Source organism: Bufo bufo, chromosome 1, assembly GCF_905171765.1.
Source record: "Bufo bufo chromosome 1, aBufBuf1.1, whole genome shotgun sequence".
Classification (NCBI taxonomy): domain Eukaryota; kingdom Metazoa; phylum Chordata; class Amphibia; order Anura; family Bufonidae; genus Bufo; species Bufo bufo.
In genome coordinates this window covers 237473331-237497040 of record NC_053389.1, presented here as the reverse complement: position 1 = coordinate 237497040, position 23710 = coordinate 237473331, and positions in this window count along the sequence as shown.

The following is a 23710-nucleotide window of genomic DNA, read 5'->3' as shown; positions in this document are numbered from 1 at the left end:
ATTTTCCCTTTCGAAAATCTGCAACAGTCCATCTAAGCGTTACCATACACTATAGGATTATTTCCCCCCTTAAAGTGGCACATCATTATGACTTATAGTAATACGTCGATCAATGTGGTCCATTCCCAGAGAACCTCTCAGACATCGTTTGAGTTTCTTTATGCAGTCTTGGAAACCAAAACCAAGAGCGGATCACAAAAGCAAAGAAAGTAGAAAGGACAGATACAACTTCTGCTGTTTTTTAAATTGGCTTCCAAAAATGGACCAAGAAAAGGCAGCACTGTGCCTAAGATAAGCCGATTCTTGGAATCAGTTTCGACACTGTGGCCAGACATCAATAATCAAGAAAGCAAACTATTTTGTGGAAAAACTCTTTAAAGGGAATCTGTCACCAGCAACATCCGTGTCCAGCTGTTTGCACAAACACATAGCTATGGTTCACCTGATTAAAACCCTGTTTTTCTTTTGTTGATCCGAGTTATGATACTTTTTCTTAATATGCAAATTAGTCCTTTGGTCCAATGAGGGCGGCACCATTGCTCTTGTTGCACCCAAGCTTCACTCATTTCTACGTCCAAATCCTTCCTCAGTGTTTTGATTAACAGGGCCAGGAGGTGGCAAAGCAGCCAGGGAGGGGCTGACCACAAACAAAAGCAATGGTGATGCCCCCATTGTACCAAAGGCCTAATTTGCATATTAAGAAAAAGTGTCATAACTCAGGAACGGAACCTTGGATCAACAAAAGGCAAAACAGCGTTTTACTCAGGTGAACCACAGCTATGTGTCTATGCAAACAGTTTGGTAGGGAGGTAGCTAGTGACAGATTCCCTTTAAGGCTGGGTTCACACATACGGAGAGCTTGATCAAGAATGGTATTTTCTTACACCAAACTTGATCACCTTTGTTCTGGAGTGAGATGCGACTTTACTACATTTACAGTGTCTGCAGTAAATTCTAGTAAATTTGACATAATTTTTTTTAGAAACGTGGCTTGAGCATCAGCAAATATTTGTACAGAAGATGCACGTATCAAAATTTGCAACTTACTTAAAGGGGTTATCCAACCCCTATAATGCCCCCCCCCCCCCAATGCCTGGGCCGCTTATATAGATTATACTTACCCTGCTCCATGGCACCCGCATTGCTCCTGATCCCTGCACGGCCACCGCTGCATCGCTGGAGACGCTAGGGAAGCTCGTCCCAGTTGCAGCCTGATATTGACTGCCCCCCCTCCTTCGTTGCTGGATGTTTTGATCTATGCGACGGGGAGATGCAGCGGTGGCCGTGCGGGGATCAGGAGCGACGTGGGTGTCGGGGAGCAGGGTAAGTATAACCTATATGAGGTGCCCAGCACGGGGGGGTTGCTCATTATAGGGGTTGGATAACCCCTTGAGTGAGTTTTCTGGTGTAAAGCAAATGATAAAGCCCCCATGACATTTTTGCCAAACTTGTTTTGAAAATATTTTTTATTTTTCTGAAAAAAAACTACAACTCCAAATGTTAGCTGAAAGTCTATGGCAATTATTAAGCACATGTTTGTTTATAGTGTTGTTTTATTCAATTGTGGCATGTTTTTGTGTCCATGGCATTTTTTCTTAGAATTGTAGCAATGTGTAGCAATGGCATATTTTCAATACCCTTCTTTATAGGGGAAAAATTGCATGTCAAACAACTCAGTGAAAAAGCGCCATAATAAAAATAGACATGAAAAAAAGCATGCTGTAAAGTGTGAAATGTTGTGTAACTAAAAAACACCACCTCCACAAAAGGTTTGTAAGCACCCTAAAAAGCTTGTCCGACCATAACTACTCATCAACAGTGATGGCCAGTTCACAGTGTTCGCCAGCGGGCTGCCATCTTTAGTAAGGTTAGACTCACCTGTCCGACGATGCACAGGTAAGCCCTTACCAGTGCCTGTGCCCCGAGCCGGTCTGAAATCAAATGCGGTCACCGGGAGCAGGCAGTTCCGAGAACAGCCGCCGGGGGCCTTCATCGGGCTGTTCTCGGAACTGCCTGCTCCCGGTGACCACATTTGATTTCAGAAGGGCTCGCGGCACAGGCACAGGTAAGGGCTTACCTGTGCATCGCCGGACAGGTGAGTCTAACCTTACTAAAGATGGCAGCCCGCATGTGTTCGCTGGCGAACACTGCGAACTGGCCATCACTGCTCATCAATTATCCATAGGATAGGTGATAAGTATTTGATTGTTGGTGGTCTGACGGTTGGGACCCCCACCAATCAAAGTGTTCTCCACTGATTACATATTCAAAAGACAGAGTGAGAATGGATGGGCTAAAGTAGGACAAAAACACCCGTGCTACGTCATCCACCAGTTAGAATGTGGTTAGTTCTAGTGCAAGTAGCAGCAGCACTGTCAGCACCCGTCGTCTGGCCAGTAGTAGCGGGGCACAGTTGTCTTTTACCTATGGTAGTCAAATGGATTATTATTGTGCAGGAAGCGGATGACATTGTGGATTGGATGACTTTCTCCTCATTTCAGTCACAGCAGGATGAGGTTGATGTTACCTCTGAGTCTGACAACATGACTTTGAACTAGTGTTCAGCGCAGGGGCAGTGGTAGCCATGGTAATAGTGGCACTCTGAGAAAATATAGAGGTAGGAATTATAGGGGGGCAAGGTGCCCATCACTGTCTGAGACAAGTGGCAGGGATGATGATGATGAGTGCGTGCTGGACAGGAACCATCGCAGTGTACAGGCTCTGCAGGCAGGAAATAAGATGGGCCATTTAGACACAATTTTAGGAACTACGGTTCTCCTTCAGCACATGAATTGGCTTCACCGGCTCACATGTGAAAATCGAACAGGCCAGAGAGGTGAGAAAAACCATCTTCCTTCCCATTGTCATTTCAGTAGTCAAGCCACATCCAGAAGTACATGGTTGTTGTTCTCATCATCTCATCGTCAACATCCTCAGTTACTGCTTCTCCTCTTTCTCCACTCCATTGTCAATCATCCATAACGGAATGTGTGGACCAGAAATAGCAATACGTTACTACTACTTCCCCTACTCAGCCACACACCCCCTGCCTTGTTCATCATGTCCATACTGTGCTGATGTCATTACTACTACACCCACACAGCTGCAAATCTCATGCCATGACCATTATATTCCATACTATGGTGCTGTTGCTGCAGCTACTAATACATCTATACAACCGCACATCTCCTGCTTTGTCCATCATGTTCCATGGTGAGGTGTTGGCACTGCTACTACCCTTAAACAGTAATACAGCTCCTGCCTCATCCATCATGTGCATCCATCATACTGTACTGCTGTTGCTGGGAACCCTACCCTGCACAAACTTGGGACTGTACAAAAAATGTATTATTGGTACTGCCATTTTTATTTGCTTTCAAGGATGATATACACTACTCACAAAAAGTTAGGGATATTTGACTTGTGGGTGAAATTTCAGGATGAACCTAAAATGCATTCTAAGTTTTCTAACCTATATAGGTGAACTTAAAGGGATTCTGTCAGCAAGATTTTCGATATAGAGCTAGCTGTTCATATCATCCTATCAGTCTCCATTATCTAACTAAAAATATACAAGTTTTACCCCCACCTGTCCTTTCATTTTTATAAAAATCGGTTTTATTTATATGCTAATTACCTTACTAACATGCCCAAGGAGTTGTCCCTCCGGCTGTTTGTGCCCAGCCACACCCCTTATCTCTTAGCCCAGTGCCGCCCCACTGCTAGCTAATCACTCCTCACATTGCCGATGGTGCGCCGTAATCTCGCGCATGCACCCTGGATCCACTGGTCAGCTCCCGTGCGGTGTCCTGGCAGCAGCCTCAGCGAACGAAGCAGGCACTGACCTGTCCATCCAGGGCGCATGCACAAGATTACGGCGCACTATAAAAAATGAAAGGACAGGTGGGGGTAAAACTAGTATATTTTTAATTAGATAATGGAGACTGATAGGATGATATGAACAGCTCTATTTCGAAAATCTTGCTGACAGATTCCCTTTAATGTGACCTTCTATAAACCTTTGAATGTACATGTCTAACTGTTCAATGTTTCAGTACTTTTTGCACAACCTACTGTTCGCTAACAAGGAGCTTAACAACAGGTGTTTGATCCATGAATCGCCAAATAAATCTCCTGGTTCAATTAGAATTGGTATTTAAACAGTCCTCCTCATCATGATGTTCACATTTTGACATCCTGAGACCAAGATGACACCTAGCAATTGATCAACAGTACCTCGCCATTGCAAGGCTTCAAGTAGGATGTTCCCAGATGGAAGTGGCCACTGAGCTTAGAGTTTCACAGAGTGTCATCAGCAGGTTGCAACAGAGATACAGATAGACTGGAAGAGTAACAGAAAGGCATAGAAGTGGACCTCCCTTGGGCACATCCCACACTGATAACTGCTTGATTATGAATAGAGTTGAGCACCCGGATGTTCGGGTTTGAGAAGTTCGGCCGAACTTCCCGTAAATGTTCGGGTTCGGGATCCGAACCCGAACCGAACTTCGTCCCGAACCCCATTGAAGTCAATGGGGACCCGAACTTTTGGGCACTAAAAAGGCTGTAAAACAGCCCAGGAAAGAGCTAGAGGGCTGCAAAGGGCAGCAACATGTAGGTAAATCCCCTGCAAACAAATGTGGATAGGGAAATGAATCAAAATAAAGATTAAAAAAATAAAAATGAACCAATATCAATTGGACAGAGGTCCCATAGCAGAGAATCTGGCTTCACGTCAGCAGAGAATCAGTCTCTTCATGCCATAGCAGAGAATCTGGCTTCATGTCAGCACAGAATCAGTCTTCATGTCATAGCAGAGAATCAGGCTTCACGTCACCCACCACTGGAACAGGCCACTGTCACACATTTAGGCCCCGGCACCCAGACAGAGGAGAGCGGTCCCGTAACAGAGAATCTGGCCTTATGTCAGCGCAGAATCTGTCTTCATGTCATAGCAGAGAATCAGGCTTCACGTCACCCACCACTGGAACAGGCCACTGTCACACATTTAGGCCCAGGCACCCAGGCAGCGGAGAGAGGTCCCGTAACAGAGAATCTGGCCTTATGTCAGCGCAGAATCTGTCTTCATGTCATAGCAGAGAGTCAGGCTTCACGTCACCCACCACTGGAACAGGCCACTGTCACACATTTAGGCCCCGGCACCCAGACAGAGGAGAGCGGTCCCGTAACAGAGAATCTGGCCTTATGTCAGCGCAGAATCTGTCTTCATGTCATAGCAGAGAATCAGGCTTCACGTCACCCACCACTGGAACAGGCCACTGTCACACATTTAGGCCCCAGCACCCAGACAGAGGATAGGTTCATTCAACTTTGGGTTGCCCCGCAATATAATGGTAAAATGAAATTAAAAATAGTATTGAATGAGGAAGTGCCCTGGAGTAGAATAATATATTGTTAAGGGGAGGTAGTTAATATCTAATCTGCACAAGGGATGGACAGGTCCTGTACGTCAGCTTGTCCACATTGGCTGTAGACAGGCGGCTGCGTTTGTCTGTAATGACGCCCCCTGCCGTGCTGAATACACGTTCAGACAAAACGCTGGCCGCCGGGCAGGCCAGCACCTCCAAGGCATAAAAGGCTAGCTCTGGCCACGTGGACAATTTGGAGACCCAGAAGTTGAATGGGGCCGAACCATCAGTCAGTACGTGGAGGGGTGTGCACAGGTACTGTTCCACCATGTTAGTGAAATGTTGCCTCCTGCTAACACGTTCCGTATCAGGTGGTGGTGCAGTTAGCTGTGGCGTGGTGACAAAACTTTTCCACATCTCTGCCATGCTAACCCTGCCCTCAGAGGAGCTGGGCGTGACACAGCTGCGTTGGCGACCTCTTGCTCCTCCTCTGCCTTCGCCTTGGGCTTCCACTGGTTCCCCTGTGACATTTGGGAATGCTCTCAGTAGCGCGTCTACCAACGTGCGCTTGTACTCGCGCATCTTCCTATCACGCTCCAGTGTAGGAAGTAAGGTGGGCACATTGTCTTTGTACCGGGGATCCAGCAGGGTGGCAACCCAGTATTCCGCACACGTTAAAATGTGGGCAACTCTGCTGTCGTTGCGCAGGCACTGCAGCATGTAGTCGCTCATGTGTGCCAGGCTGCCCAGAGGTAAGGACAAGCTGTCCTCTGTGGGAGGCGTATCGTCATCGTCCTGTGTTTCCCCCCAGCCACGCACCAGTGATGGGCCCGAGCTGCTTTGGGTGCCACCCCGCTGTGAACATGCTTCATCCTCATCCTCCTCCACCTCCTCCTCATCCTCGTCCTCCTCGTCCTCCAGTAGTGGGCCCTGTCTGGCCACATTTGTACCTGGCCTCTGGTGTTGCAAAAAACCTCCCTCTGAGTCACTTCGAAGAGACTGGCCTGAAAGTGCTGAAAATGACCCCTCTTCCTCCTCTTCCTCCTGGGCCACCTCCTCTTCCATCATTGCCCTAAGTGTTTTCTCAAGGAGACATAGAAGTGGTATTGTAACGCTGATAACGGCGTCATCGCCACTGGCCATGTTGGTGGAGTACTCGAAACAGCGCAACAGGGCACACAGGTCTCGCATGGAGGCCCAGTCATTGGTGGTGAAGTGGGTCTCATCCACAGTGCGACTGACCCGTGCGTGCTGCAGCAGAAACTCCACTATGGCCTGCTGCTGCTCGCACAGTCTGTCCAGCATATGCAAGGTGGAGTTCCACCTGGTGGGCACGTCGCATATGATGCGGGGAGCGGGAAGGCTGAAGTTACGCTGTAGCGCAGACAGGCGAGCAGCGGCAGGGTGTGAACGCCGGAAGCGCGAACAGACGGCCCGCACTTTATGCAGCAGCTCTGACATAGTTGCGAATGAACTTCTGCACCACCAAATTCAGCACATGCGCCAGGCAAGGGATGTGCGTCAAACCGGCTAGTCCCAGAGCTGCAACGAGATTTCGCCCATTATCGCACACCACCAGGCCGGGCTTGAGGCTCACCGGCAGCAACCACTCGTCGGTCTGTTGTTCTATACCCCGCCACAACTCCTGTGCGGTGTGGGGCCTGTCCCCAAACATATGAGTTTCAGAATGGCCTGCTGACGTTTACCCCGTGCTGTGCTGAAGTTGGTGGTGAAGGTGTGTGGCTGACTGGATGAGCAGGTGGAAGAAGAGGAGGAGGAAGCTGAGTAGGAGGAGGAGGAGACAGGAGGCAAAGAATGTTGCCCTGCGATCCTTGGCGGCGGAAGGACGTGCGCCAAACAGCTCTCCGCCTGGGGCCCAGCCGCCACTACATTTACCCAGTGTGCAGTTAGGGAGATATAGCGTCCCTGGCCGTGCTTACTGGTCCACGTATCTGTGGTTAGGTGGACCTTGCCACAGATGGCGTTGCGCAGTGCACACTTGATTTTATCGGACACTTGTTTGTGCAGGGAAGGCACGGCTCTCTTGGAGAAGTAGTGGCGGCAGGGAACAACATACTGTGGGACAGCAAGTGACATGAGCTGTTTGAAGCTGTGTGTGTCCACCAGCCTAAATGACAGCATTTCATAGGCCAGTAGTTTAGAAATGCTGGCATTCAGGGCCAGGGATCGAGGGTGGCTAGGTGGTAATTTACGCTTTCTCTCAAATGTTTGTGAGATGGAGAGCTGAACGCTGCCGTGTGACATGGTTGAGATGCTTGGTGACGCAGGTGGTGGTGTTGGTGGTACATCCCATGTTTGCTGGGCGGCAGGTGCCAACGTTACTCCAGAGGCGGAGGAAGAGGCCGAGGCGGCGGCAGCAGCAGAAGAGGCCGAGGCAGCAGCAGCAGAAGAGGTAGCAGGGGGAGCCTAAGTGACTTCTTTGTTTTTAAGGTGTTTACTCCACTGCAGTTCATGCTTTGCATGCAGGTGCCTGGTCATGCAGGTTGTGCTAAGGTTCAGAACGTTAATGCCTCGCTTCAGGCTCTGATGGCACAGCGTGCAAACCACTCGGGTCTTGTCGTCAGCACATTGTTTGAAGAAGTGCCATGCCAGGGAACTCCTTGAAGCTGCCTTTGGGGTGCTCGGTCCCAGATGGCGGCGGTCAGTAGCAGGCGGAGTCTCTTGGCGGCGGGTGTTCTGATTTTGCCCACTGCTCCCTCTTTTGCTACGCTGTTGGCTCGGTCTCACCACTGCCTCTTCCTCCGAACTGTGAAAGTCAGTGGCACGACCTTCATTCCATGTGGGGTCTAGGACCTCATCGTCCCCTGCATCGTCTTCCACCCAGTCTTGATCCCTGACCTCCTGTTAAGTCTGCACACTGCAGAAAGACGCAGCAGTTGGCACCTGTGTTTCGTCATCATCAGAGACGTGCTGAGGTGGTATTCCCATGTCCTCATCATCAGGAAAAATAAGTGGTTGTGCGTTAGTGCATTCTATCTCTTCCACCCCTGGGGAAGGGCTAGGTGGATGCCCTTGGGAAACCCTGGCAGCAGAGTCTTCAAACAGCATAAGAGACTGCTGCATAACTTGAGGCTCAGACAGTTTCCCTGATATGCATGGGGGTGATGTGACAGACCGATGGGCTTGGTTTTCATGCGCCATCTGTGCGCTTTCTGCAGAAGACTGGGTGGGAGATAATGTGAACGTGCTGGATCCACTGTCGGCCACCCAATTGACTAATGCCTGTACCTGCTCAGGCCTTACCATCCTTAGAACGGCATTGGGCCCCACCAAATATCGCTGTAAATTCTGCTGGCTACTGGGACCTGAGGTAGTTGGTTCACTAGGACGTGTGGCTGTGGCAGAACGGCCACGTCCTCTCCCAGCACCAGAGGGTCCACTAACACCACCACGACCATGTCCACGTCCGCGTCCGCGTCCCTTATTAGATGTTTTCCTCATTGTTCCCGTTCACCACAATTTTGAGAATGGCAAATTTGGGAATGCTTTTTCAACCCAGAACAAAAAGTCTGCTTTTACGGTCACTACAAATAACTTGACCAGCAAAAACAGTGCAGATTTGGTTGAATAGAGATGTGAGACCTGTTTTTTTTTGCGCTGTGTGACAGGTATAGGTTTAATCACAGAATGACACATTATCAGCACGCTAGCGTGTGTCTTAGGTTTTTCTGAATGACACTATCAATACCTTCACTGTAAGATTTTCTTTTTGGGATAGATTTCAAGTAGGCCTCAAATACCAGAAACTAGTTATTTTGAGAATGGGAAATTTGGGAATGCTTTTTCAACCCAGAACAAAAAGTCTGCTTTTACGGTCACTACAAATAACTTGACCAGCAAAAACAGTGCAGATTTGGTTGAATAGAGATTTGAGACCTGTTTTTTTTTGCGCTGTGTGACAGGTATAGGTTTAATCACAGAATGACACTTCTATCAGCACGCTAGCGTGTGTCTTAGGTTTTTCTGAATGACACTATTAATACCTTCAATGTAAGATTTTCTTTTTGGGATAGATTTCAAGTAGGCCTCAAATACCAGAAACTAGTTATTTTGAGAATGGGAAATTTCGGAATGCTTTTTCAACCCAGAACAAAAAGTCTGCTTTAACGGTCACTACAAATAACTTGACCAGCAAAAACAGTGCAGATTTGGTTGAATAGAAATGTCAGGTCTATTTTTTAGGCGCTGGGTGACAGGCTCAACTTGCCCCTGATGTAATATATGGCCAAAAAATAACCACACTGTTGATGGTTAAATGCACTTGGGTGACACAGGCTCAGCCTGCACCAGATGTAGTATATGGCCAAAAAATAATCAGACTGTTGATGGTTAAATGCACTTGGGTGACACAGGCTCAGCCTGCACCAGATGTAGTATATGGCCAAAAAATAATCAGACTGTTGATGGTTAAATGCACTTCGGTGACACAGGCTCAGCCTGCAGCTGATGTAGGATATAGCACAAAATAACCACACTATCGATGGTTAAATACACTTGGTGATAGCTCGTGCTGGCGCACCACAAAATGGCCGCCGATCACCCCAGAAAAAAAGTGATCTAAAAACGCTCTGGGCAGCCTAAAAAAAGTGAGCAAGTCAATAATAGCACTTCAATGATCCACAGCTGCAGATCGATCACAGAATGAAGTCTTTTGGAGGAGTTAATCTGCCTAATCTCGCCCTAACGTCGCAGCTGCAACCTCTCCCTATACTGATCATAGCAGAGTGACGTGCGGCGCTACGTGACTCCAGCTTAAATAGAGGCTGGGTCACATGGTGCACTGGCCAATCACAGCCATGCCAATAGTAGGCATGGCTGTGATGGCCTCTTGGGCCAAGTAGTATGACGCTTGTTGATTGGCTGCTTTGCAGCCTTTCAAAAAGCGCCAAGAAAGCGCCGAACACCGAACCCGAACCCGGACTTTTACGAAAATGTTCGGGTTCGGGTCCGTGTCACGGACACCCCAAAATTCGGTACGAACCCGAACTATACAGTTCGGGTTCGCTCATCCCTAATTATGAACAATGCCCATAGGAACCAAATGATGAATGTCACACAACTCCAGACAGATATAAGGGAGGTGAGAGGCACCCAAGTGTCATGTGAGACCATTCAAAACCGTTTACATCAATGTGGTCTGCATGCTAGACAACCTGCAAGGTCACCTGACCACAGCTGCCATCATCTTGCATGGGCCAAGGAGCATCTATGCTGGACGAGGGACGAGTGGGCCTCAGTGCTGTTCCCTGATGAAAGTCGATTCACACGGTAAGAGCAGTGAGACTATGGAACTCTCTGCCTGAGGAGGTGGTGATGGTGAGTACAATAAAGGAATTCAAGAGGGGCCTGGACGTATTTCTGGAGCTTAATAATATTACAGGCTATAGCTACTAGAGAGGGGTCGTTGATCCAGGGAGTTATTCTGATTGCATGATTGGAGTCGGGAAGGAATTTTTTATTCCCCTAAAGTGGAGAAAATTGGCTTCTACCTCACAGGGTTTTTTGCCTTCCTCTGGATCAACTTGCAGGATAACAGGCCGAACTGGATGGATAAATGTCTTTTTTCGGCCTTATGTACTATGTTACTATGTTACTATGTTACACTGAGCAGAAATGAACATCATTAATACAGTCATTGTGCTCCTACATGAACAACACAGGCCTAATTTCATCTTTATGGATGACAATGCGCCAGCTCGTTGAGGCCGCATCATTAGGGAACGGCTGCTGGAGACTGGGGTACCTCAAATGGGTGGCCTGCACTTTCTCCAGACCTGAATTCCATTGAAAACCTATGGGATCAGCTGAGTCGCTGTGTAAAGGCTTGTAACTCTTTACCCCAGAACCTCAATGACCTAAGGGCCGCCCTTCAAGATGATTGCCTCCACAGATATTATATCATGAAAGTAAGGCATTTAAGTAGAAGCATACAATGGTGATTTCCACATTTCAAAAAATGTATTGGATCAAAAACCAACAACAGTGGCGGGTAAACCCCCCACAAAAATGTCAATGTCTCAATAACTTGTCATGTGGCTTTGAGCACCAATTACAGCTTGACAGCTTGACAACGACATATCATGCTGTTCACAAGTTGATTTATTATGACTGTATCAGGACCCTTTTACATTTTCTATAAATTTCCCCTGAAAGCCGAATATCCCTAGCTTTTTGTAAGTAGTGTATGTTTTGTTTTAAATAATTTTTGGACTGTTTGTTAAAAACAAGCCATTCCGCCATGTGTGTATCTGCCCCCTAAAAGGAATAGTTTTTGGAAGAATTTCAGAGAGCATAACAAATCTAACAATGGAATATGTTATTAAACACTTCGTATGTTACTATCCGCTACCATGCATTTAGCCATAGCCATGTATGTTACTATCACTTTGACATTATTAATGCTGTCTTGGCATTAAATAGCTTAAAAGGGGTTGGATTCAGTATTAGGAGACCCCATAATGTTAATCAAAACTTTTCTGGCAATTCTGGCAACTGAATTGATAAAATCAGAGCTGAAATGGTTATGACGGTGGCCCATGCCCCTTTCCACTTTGCTTTATCTAGCTGGCACAGGTGCTGCTCTGCTCACCTGCTCCTGTGTTCCAGTCACCTAAACCTGCCAACCTTCCTTTCCTCCTTCCCAGCAAGCTCAGCTGCCAGAACAGCCTGGATCTTTTTTCCTGCAGACCATGGCCTGCTTCTTGACGGGAGTTCCTCTCACTGCCCTCAGGGTGCACATGCATGCTTCTCCCATATATTAAAGGACTAGTGCCCTAATCTTCCCCAGTCTATGGCTGACAACCCAGAGTTACTTAAAGCCACCTATGGGAGGGTGCCTGAGTTGTAGATCCTAGTCCACAATGTCCTACAAAGATGTGCTGTTTCAACATTCATCTGCCTGTGTACCGACTTCTGCCTGCTTCCCGAATTGATACTTCACTTACTGACCTTACCTCTGCCTGAACTCGATCATGACCCTGAGCTGCCCACACTGATGTCAGTATGTTTATTGGATTGTATTTACTTTACCTGGCCTGATTTGAGCCTGTCCCTGACTATGGATTTTCCTGATCCCTCCGTATTTCACATTGGTGTCTCTAGACCCCCATCAGTTAGCAGTCACTTGAACAGAGAATACTCAGAGAGAGAGTGTCCTGATGGTTCCCCTACAAAGTCCACATCCCTGTATAGGGGTTTAAGGTTGAATACCATGGGACCACATCAATAACGTCCTTGGAAGTAGCCCCAAGCCAAACCTGTTTAAGTGACACAGTCCAGCCACCCTGGCTGTGTAACAGAAACAAATTTCAGGAAATTCTCTCATCTCTACTTTTCATGATGGAGGCCATTTGGCAATATTTGCTATAAAGGCATCTGTCTAATGGATATCCATTGGAAAGCTCATGACTTATCTGTTAAATGGATGCCATTAAAGCTATGAGTCACAGCCCCCATTTAAAGTATACATCAGGAGCTTTTCCTGGAGCTTTTACACCGATACATTAACACATACAGTACTGAACCAATATATGTTACAATGATACATATTACATTTTATCATATTACATTGATAGTCACCTTGATATACAATATATTGTACTGAAACATATATATATATATATATATATATACTCACCTAAAGAATTATTAGGAACACCATACTAATACGGTGTTGGACCCCCTTTTGCCTTCAGAACTACCTTAATTCTACGTGGCATTGATTCAACAAGGTGCTGATAGCATTCTTTAAAAATGTTGGCCCATATTGATAGGATAGCATCTTGCAGTTGATGGAGATTTGAGGGATGCACATCCAGGGCACGAAGCTCCCATTCCACCACATCCCAAAGATGCTCTATTGGGTTGGGATCTGGTGACTGTGGGGGCCATTTTAGTACAGTGAACTCATTGTCATGTTCAAGAAACAAATTTGAAATGATTCGAGCTCTGTGACATGGTGCATTATCCTGCTGGAAGTAGCCATCAGAGGATGGATACATGTTCTCATTCTGTTTACGACAAATTCGGACTCTACCATTTGAATGTCTCAACAGAAATCGAGACTCATCAGACCAGGCAACATTTTTCCAGTCTTCAACAGTCCAATTTTGGGGAGCTCGGGCAAATTGTAGCCTCTTTTTCCTATTTGTAGTGGAGATGAGTGGTACCCGGTGGGGTCTTCTGCTGTTGTAGGCCATCCGCCTCAAGGTTGTGCGTGTTGTGGCTTCACAAATGCTTTGCTGCATACCTCGGTTGTAACGAGTGGTTATTTCAGTCAACGTTGCTATTCTATCAGCTTGAATCAGTCGGCCCAATCTCCTCTGACCTCTAGCATCCACAAGGCATTTTTGCCCACAGGACTGTTGCATACTGGATGTTTTTCCCTTTTCACACCATTCTTTGTAAACCCTAATGGTTGTGCGTGAAAATCCCAGTAACTGAGCAGATTGTGAAATACTCAGACCGGCCCGTCTGGCACCAACAACCATGCCACGCTCAAAATTGCTTAAATCACCTTTCTTTCCCATTCTGACATTCATTTTGGAGTTCAGGAGATTGTCTTGACCAGGACCACCCCCCTAAATGCATTGAAGCAACTGCCATGTGATTGGTTGACTAGATAATTGCATTAATGAGAAATAGAACAGGTGTTCCTAATAATTCTTTAGGTGAGTGTATATATATATACAGTTGCAAGAAAAATTATGTGAACCCTTTGGAATTATATGGATTTCTGCACAAATTGGTCATAAAATGTGATCTGATCTTCATCTAAGTCACAACAATAGACAATCACAGTCTGCTTAAACTAATAACAGACAAAGAATTAAATGTTACCATGTTTTTATTCAACACACCATGTAAACATTCACAGTGCAGGTGGAAAAAGTATGTGAACCCTTGGATTTAATAACTGGTTGAACCTCCTTTGGCAGCAATAACTTCTACCAAACGTTTCCTGTAGTTGCAGATCAGATGTGCACAACGGTCAGGAGTAATTCTTGACCATTCCTCTTTACAGAACTGTTTTAGTTCAGCAATATTCTTGGGATGTCTGGTGTGAATCACTTTCTTGAGGTCATTGCACAGCATCTCAATCGGGTTGAGGTCAGGACTCTGACTGGGCCACTCCAGAAGGCGTATTTTCTTCTGTTTAAGCCATTCTGTTGTTGATTTACTTCTATGCTTTGGGTCGTTGTCCTGTTGCAACACCCATCTTCTGTTGAGCTTCAGCTGGTGGATAGATGGCTTTAAGTTCTCCTGCAAAATCTCTTGATAAACTTGGGAATAAATTTTTCCTTCAATGAAAGCAATTCTTCCAGGCCCTGACACAGCAAAGCAGCCCCAAACCATGATGCCCCCACCACCATACTTCACAATTGGGATGAGGTTTTAAAGTTGGTGTGCTGTGCCTCTTTTTCTCCACACATAGTGTTGTGAGTTTCTTCCAAACAACTCTACTTTGGTTTCATCTGTCCACAGAATATTTTGCCATACTGCTGTGGAACATCCAGGTGCTCTTGTGCAAACTGTAAACGTGCAGCAATGTTTTTTTTGGACAGCAGTGGCTTCCTCTGTAGTATCCTCCCATGAAATCCATTCTTGTTTAGTGTTTTACATATCGTAGATTCTCTAACAGGGATGTTAGCATATGCCAGAGACTTTTGTAAGTCTTTAGCTGATACTCTAGGATTCTTCTTCACCTTATTGAGCAGTCTGCGCTTTTCTCTTGCAGTCATCTTTACCAGATGGCCACTCCTAGGGAGAGTAGCAGCAGTGCTGAACTTTCTCCATATATAGACAATTTGTCTTACCGTGGACTGATGAACAGCAAGGCTTTTGGAGATACTTTTATAACCCTTTCCAGCTTTATGCAAGTCAACAATTATTAATCGTAGGTCTTCTGAGAGCTCTTCTGTGCGAGGCATCATTCACATCAGGCAATGCTTCTTGTGAAAAGCAAACCCAGAACTGGTGTGTGTTTCTTATAGGGCAGGGCAGCTGTAACCAACACCTCCAATCTCATCTCATTGATTGGACTCCAGTTGGCTGACACCTCACTCCAATTAGCTCTTGGAGATGTCATTAGTCTAGGGGTTGACATACTTTTTCCACCTGCACTGTGAATGTTTGCATGGTATGTTCAATAAAAACATGGTAACATTTAATTCTTTGTGTGTTATTAGTTTAAGCAGACTGTGATCCTGAAAAGAGCCACTGACTCTCCATAGCCATGTGTCGAGGAGATTAAAGTCCTCCAGTACCGGGACATATCGATTAAGCAGATTGGCCTTCTGCATAACAGAATATCCACATCCCGCAGAGGAAATTGTGGATACATACATTGTAAGTACGGCAACCTGTAAAAATGGTGCAGAGTATAGTCTGATGTTGGGGTCTGCCCAGGAGTTGCATTGCATAAAGAGAAAGAGAAGTGTAAGGCCTCTTTCACACTTGCGTTGTCCGGATCCGGCATGTACTCCACTTGCCGGAATTACACTCCGGATCCGGAAAAACGCAAGTGTACTGAAAGCATTTGAAGACGGAACCGTCTTCCAAATGCGTTCAGTGTTACTATGGCACCCAGGACGCTATTAAAGTCCTGGTTGCCATAGTAGTAGTGGGGAGCGGGGAAGCGGTATACTTACAGTCCGTGCGGCTCCCGGGGCGCTCTAGAATGATGTCAGAGCGCCCCATGCGCATGGATGACGTGATCCATGCGATCACATGATCCATGAGCTTGGGGCGCCCTGACGTCACTCTGGAGCGCCCGGGGAGCCGCACGGAAGGTAAGTACACTGCTCCCCGCTCCCCACTACACTTTACCATGGCTGCCAGGACTTTAGCGTCCCGGCAGCCATGGTAACCACTCTGAAAAAGCTAAATGTCGGATGCGGCAATGCGCCGAAACGACGTTTAGCTTAAGGCCGGATCCGGATCAATGCCTTTCAATGGGCATTAATTCCGGATCCGGCCTTGCGGCAAGTCTTCCGGATTTTTGGCCGGAGCAAAAAGCGCAGCATGCTGCGGTATTTTCTCCGGCCAAAAAACGTTCCGTTCCGGAACTGAAGACATCCTGATGCATCCTGAACGGATTTCTCTCCATTCAGAATGCATTAGGATAATCCTGATCAGGATTCTTCCGGCATAGAGCCCCGACGACGGAACTCTATGCCGGAAGACAAGAACGCAAGTGTGAAAGAGCCCTTACATCCCATTCCTGGATGCTTGTGCAGTGTGAGGAAAATGTCCCTTTTGTCCCCAGAAAAAACACACTCCCTTCCTACGACTAATACTCTTAAAAGCAGATCCAGGAGTAGCCCCCCCAATTGCATGGGTTTCGTCCCCAGGCATAAACCCAGGAGTATCTTTATCCTAAGTGTCAGAGGAAGAGGTTACGTTATGTGATAGTACATCCTGAGAGTGGGGGCCCCTAGATCTCTCTCTCAGGCGTCTATCAATGCGTATTGCAAGAGACATAGCGGCTTCCAGAGACTCAGGATTCTCATGAAAGGCCAAAGCGTTGTTCAGCCTCTCTGATAATCCCTGACAGAACTGATTATGGAGAGCCGGATCGTTCCAGTCAGTATTCGTAGCCCACCACCTAAACTCAGAGTAACATATATCAGCAGAACGCTCTCCCTGACGAAGGCCACGTAGCTTGGTCTTGGCCAGGGAGGTCTGATCCGGGTCATCATAGATGAGACACATAGCTTTGAAAAATTAATCCATCGATTGGAGAGACTGCGATCCAGTCGGCAGAGAAAAAGCCCCCTTTAAGCAATGAAATAACCACACCAACTCTTTGAATCTTATCTCTAGATGAGTGTGGACGTAGCCTAAAATACAATTTGCATGCCCTTCTAAACAAAATGAAATTATCACTTCCCCCAGAGAATCTGTCCGGGAGGGCAACTTTAGGTTCAAGACAAGCCTTGTAACCACCGCTAGGACCAGCAGCCTGTGGTTTATGGATATGTGAGATGGTCGCACGGTTTATAATGTCACGTTCGGGTGTGGGAGGGAAACAGCACACCAAACATAGAAGGGAAAGGGGTGAGGGAATAAGGCCTGGAAACTAGGGAAAGGAGATATACACCTCCTAGTAAAACCCTAATCAAAGTCCTGACTAACTACCAGTATGAACAGACCCCAGAGGTAGGTGAGTTCATACACAGGAATACCTAATATCCTCCAAAAGGAACGACGAACAGGAGCCTCCCTCAGGCCTTAATACAAATGACAGGGAAATGCAACACACAAAATAACCCAAACAAAGTACAAAAGGGAAAGAAAACACTTAACTTCAAGTGGCTATGGCAGCACCAGGAACTCAGCCAAGATCCACACACCAGTTATCCACAACTCAAACTGAAGCTATAAACCGCATAGCATAGTGGGAGAAACAACAATAAATTGAGAAGTTTAAATGACCATAATAGCCACACCTGGGGAAAGAAGGTGTGGCAAGCACCAGAAACAACACAGATGTCATTTGATCCATTTCTCTGTTCTTCTCTCCTGGGCTCACTGCAATATCACTGGGCAATGATCGGTAACAAATGCTCATTTGAGTGCACATTCATGATCCTGACCCACCCACACTGCAGCAATCATCCGAGCAAACGATTGTTACTATGATCGTTCGTCCCTTTTAGAGTTTCATTGTTTTCTGGCAGCACATTGCTGTTTATACAGGGCAGTGCTCTGTCTACAACAATTTGGCCATTTACACAGGCCAGTTATTGGGAACAGGTATTTGTGCAAACTGATATTCTTATATTTTGCCCATTTAATGCTGGGGGACTTGGAAATAGAAACCTCTCCTTTTTCTCCTGTAAATTCGTTTTCTATTTTGAATTCTGAGCTGTCTTATTGCGACCTGCCACCACCGCCCTCAACCAGTCACTATGGGTTCAGTGCAGGAGTACAGCCCAGTTATGAAAAGACCCCACTGGAGGAGGCACACTGAGGTGCAAGACTGTGCATCCATCTTCCCATTATCATCTATCTGCTTCATGACTCTCAGCCTCCTGTTCATTATTAATTGTAGTTGTCAAAAGACTTCTCTCTCTCTCTTTGACATCTGTGTCTGGAAGTAATTAGACTCAATGGACCCAACTCTCCCCTTGTATAACAAGCCCCTGAGAACATCAATTTACTGAGGACACATCAGGGCTAGGAGGCTCCAAGTGACAATAATCAGTATTCTAATTGTATCAGTGTTCATTAAAGGGATTCCCCAGGTCCAGATATATAGGGAGTCTGTCAGCAGTTTTGACCCCTCAAAACTGCTAACAGCACTATATAGGTTGTGACGCCACGTGTAAACCAGTTAAAACATCCTATGTTGATTGTCACATTAGTTGCATAAGCAAGAGGAAGATGTAATCCATCTTGTGCTGCAATACCGTGTCTGCTGGGCATTTCCAAACTTTGAAGTCAGACGCGTACACAGACCACACAGGAGGGTCCCATAACAAAACTTAATATGCCCCTCCTTCCCCTTGCGTTTTATGCAAAATTATGATTTTTTAAAAATTAAGTAGAGGACATTTTTTATATGAAAAAACTCACACTGACACTTGGAGACAGGACAATAATACAGACAGCTGAGTTATACGATGACGCCGAGACAAAGGTACCGGACAAAAACACACTGACACTTGGGGCAAAGGACAATGACATATTGACACATCAGGGGAACTGTTGTGCAGTTGAGCAGGGCATGAATCACCTGGGATGTTACTCCAGATTGATTCTAACATTCACACTGAAGATATTCAAGTGTTACAGAGTGAGTGGAGGACACTTACAAATAATGAGCCCCTGGTGTGGGATCCATTGTATATCAGGGCTGAAAATAGGCCTAAAACGATGGGGCCATATATCAAGGCAGGGAGATCTGCTGATGTGCAGGGGTTGCATCATAACCTCAGGACATACCGCGGCGTTGTGCTACAGGGGGCTGCACATCAGCAGATCTCCCTGTCTTGATATATGGCCCCATCGTTTTAGGCCTATTTTCAGCCTTGATATACAATGGATCCCACGCCAGGGGCTCATTATTTGTAAGTGTCCTCCACTCACTCTGTAATACTTGAATATCTTCAGTGTGAATGTTAGAATCAACCTGGAGTAACATCCCAGGTGATTCATGCCCTGCTCAACTGCACAACAGTTCCCCTGATGATTTGTACATGAAACATGCATGTAGGGATTAGCTGCACTAGGGCACAACAGGGCCAAGTAGTGTAAGGGTAAGGTTCCGGACGGGGTCGTTCTTTTTAGGACGAGTGCTCCGTGGTTAGGAGACCAGGGACAAATCAGTATCCCTATCCTAGGGTGAATTAGGGACCTAGATCCCTCTGTCATCCATGTCCGGTACCTACCACTTTTCAGTACGACGAACATCGTCTGAACATCCACAACGACTGGATGACACCTGGGTTACGGTAGGACAACCGGTTATATTCTCAGGTGCCGCCGTGTACCAATTTTTTCATGTGTAATTTTTGCACTTATTTGTTACTAATGGTGAACTAATATCTGAATATCTAATATCTGATGAATTAATATCTGAATATCTAGAAGCCTTCTTCCCTTTATGTGTCACTGAGCTTACCTTACATTACAAAATTAATCTTAAAGGTATATTATCTTTTTCTGCTTCTGTGAACACAAAATATAACAGTTATATGATATCCAAAACATGATGTCACAGTAAATAACTCTGCTTTTGTCTTTAACACATAAACATAGGAACTGTATTAAGGTTATTCGCAGGTTTAGCTGTATACACATATAAGCTATACTAGAAACCTAGGACAGGTCTAAGGCCTCTTTCACACTTGCGTTGTTGGGATCCGGCATGCACTTCCGTTGCCGGAGGTGCCTGCCGGATCCGTAACAACGCAAGTGTACTGAAAGCATTTGAAGACGGAACCGTCTTCCAAATGCGTTCAGTGTTACTATGGCACCCAGGACGCTATTAAAGTCCTGGTTGCCATAGTAGGATTGGGGAGCGGGGGAGCGGTATACTTACCGTCCGTGCGGCTCCCGGGGCGCTCCAGAGTGACGTCAGAGCGCCCCATGCGCATGGATGACGTGATCCATGTGATCACGTGATCCATGCGCTTGGGGCGCCCTGACGTCACTCTGGAGCGCCCGGGGAGCCGCACGGACGGTAAGTATGCTGCTCCCCTGCTCCCCGCTACACTTACCATGGCTGTCAGGACTTTAGCGTCCCGGCAGCCATGGTAACCACTCTGAAAAAGCTAAATGTCGGCTCCGGCAATGCGCCGAAACGACGTTTAGCTTAAAGCCGGATCCGGATCAATGCCTTTCAATGGGCATTGATCCCGGATCCGGCCTTGCGGCAAGTCTTCAGGATTTTTGGCCGGAGCAAAAAGCGCAGCATGCTGCGGTATTTTCTCCGGCCAAAAAACGTTCCGTACCGGAACTGAAGACATCCTGATGCATCCTGAACGGATTTCACTCCATTCAGAATGCATTAGGATAATCCTGATCAGTATTCTTCCGGCATAGAGTCCCGACGACGGAACTCTATGCCGGAAGACAATAACGCAGGTGTGAAAGAGCCCTTAGCTGGCCAGCTACACTCCCACCAAAATTACCTATAATTCTATGTTCTTAGGTTTAGGACTTGAACATGAATTTGAGGAATTTTCCATCAGGTTCTCAACTTCCAAGTGTCTTTTATCACTCTCAAGTAGAACAACTAACTTCTGTATAGGATGTTCCAAACCTAGTGGAGTAGTGAGACGTTTTCCTTTTTTGTCAAGTTTTGAGTCTCCTATTTGTAACAACACTCTTCTTACTAGTTTTTCTTCATCTTTTTGAACTTCTAGAACTTTGGCCAATTTCCATTGACTTCTAGGTAAATCTTCTTCTTTCACTAATACTATGTCACCAACTTGGACATTTCTTCTGTGTGTTTTCCATTTACTTCTTAGCATAAGTTTTGCTAAGTACTCTTTCCGCCATCTATTCCAAAACTGTTCTGATAGATATTGAACTCTTCGCCATCTCCTTTTAGCATATAAATCCTCTTTGGTGAACTTGCCAGGCGCTGGCTGTATGTAATCCGACTTAAGGTGAAGTAGATGGTTGGGAGTTAAAGGGTCCAAACTTGTTGGATCATTACTTCATAGAATAGAGTCCTAAGTGAAGCATCATCTATTCTTCCAGCGTTATTTTTCAACACTGAGCTTAACACATTTCTCACAGTTCTGATTTGTCTTTCCCAAAATCCTCCTGTATGACTTGCATGTGGAGCATTCATGTGAAAATCAGACAGTTTCTCTAACAAATACTCAGTTACTTTTCTTTATCAATCTCTTTTACCGCTTTCTTCAATTCATTCTTTGCTCCGACAAAATTAGATCCTTGGTCAGATCTAAGCTCTCTGATGGTACCTCTAATGGCTATGAAACATCTTAAGGCGTTGATGAATGCGTCAGTTGAGATATCCTCTAACATTTCCAGGTGAATTGCTCTGGAACTAAGACATGTATATATTAGTCCATATCTCTTGTACTCCTTGCGGTTCTGTTTGGTGATGAATGGGCCAAAACAATCCATTCCGCTATAAAGAAATGGTGGTAATGGGTTTACACAATCTGCCGGTAAATCTGCAATTTTTTGCTCTTCGGTAGGTCTATGTGCCTTTCTTCAGACTACACATTTACTTATATACTTTGCTATAACATCTTCCTTTCACAATCCAGTAACCACCTTCTCTCAAACAGCTTTGGGTAAAGCTTCAATAATCAATCTTGTGAAGGTAGGGTTTTTGGGTAGAATTGCTGGATGCTTCACTCTGCTAGATAACGATGCATTTTCCAGTCTCCCTCCCACATTTAGTATACCATCCTGCTGAACAATATTAAGCTTGTACAATGGGTGGTTGTTGGGAAGCCTTTTAGGTTCTTGACTAAGTCTCTTCAACTCTTCACTGTGGAATCTCTGTTGAATGAGTCTTATGACTGTTTCTTCAGCTTTCATTCTTTCTTCTACATTCAACAATTACTTCTTTCTGATTTCCTTTGCCAAATGTTGAATTTGAGCTACTAAGTTTATGACTGTATTCAAGTCTTGGTTTTGTCTGAATACTGGTAGGTGCAACTCTGGCCTTCCCCATAACCAAGGCACAGTGTATCGTTTCTTCTCCTATCACTCTGATGTAGGAGCACTGACCATAATCATAACTACTGGCATCTGAAAAATGATGAAGTTCTATTTTCTTGTACTTTTCGAAATTATGAGGTGCAAAACATCCGAAACAATCCGAACTTCTCTCAAGTTTTGCAAGTCTTTTATCCAACTCTCCCACCTTGGCCTCAAATTTTCAGGTATGGGCTCGTCTCATCCCAACATCTGTCTGCATAATTCTTGTAGTATTTCTTTTGCTCTGAGAATTACTGGGGCCAAGAATCCCAATGGATCATATATAGAAGCCACTGTGGAAAGAATGGTACATCTAGTTGCAATTTTCTCTTCAATAGAAACTTCAAAGAAGAACATGTCATTCTTTACATTCCATCCCAATCCAAGTACGTTCTGAACTGGAAGATGATCATAATTGACATCTACATTCTTCATTGTTGCTGCACGTTCAGAATCACTGATGGATTCCAGTACCTTTCTGTTGTTTGAGATGAATTTGTGAAGGCGCAGGTTTCCTCTTGCGCATAACTCTTGGCTTTCTTTCACTAGTTTGATTGCAGATTCTGTGGACTCTAGACTTATAAGACCATCATCAACATAAAAGTTTTTCTTCATAAAATTTGTTGCTGATGGGCAATCCTTTTCATTCTGATTGGCCAGGTACTTCATACCATAATTGGCACAACCTGTAGATGATGCTGCTCCAAATAAGTGTACTTTCATTCTGTATTCTGCTGGCTCTGTATCTCCATCCTCCCACCATAGAAACCTCAAGAAGTCTCTATCTTCATTCTTCACATGAAACTAGTGGAACATCTTTTCAACGTCACACATGACCGCTACGGGATGCTTTCTGAATCTACAGAGTACTCCAGGCAGAGTGTTTGTAAGATCTGGTCCTTTTAGTAGATGATCATTCAATGCAACACTGTACTTTGCTGAGCAATCAAATACTACTCTAATCTTATCTGGTTTCTTTGAGTGGTAGACACCTTGATGTGGGATGTACCACACTTCTCCTTCTTTAGGCTTGTTAATAACTTTCTCTGTATGTCCTTCTTTGAGGATGCCTTCCATAAATTTCAAATAATCCTGCTTGAATTTGAGATCTCTTCCCATCTTTTTCTTCA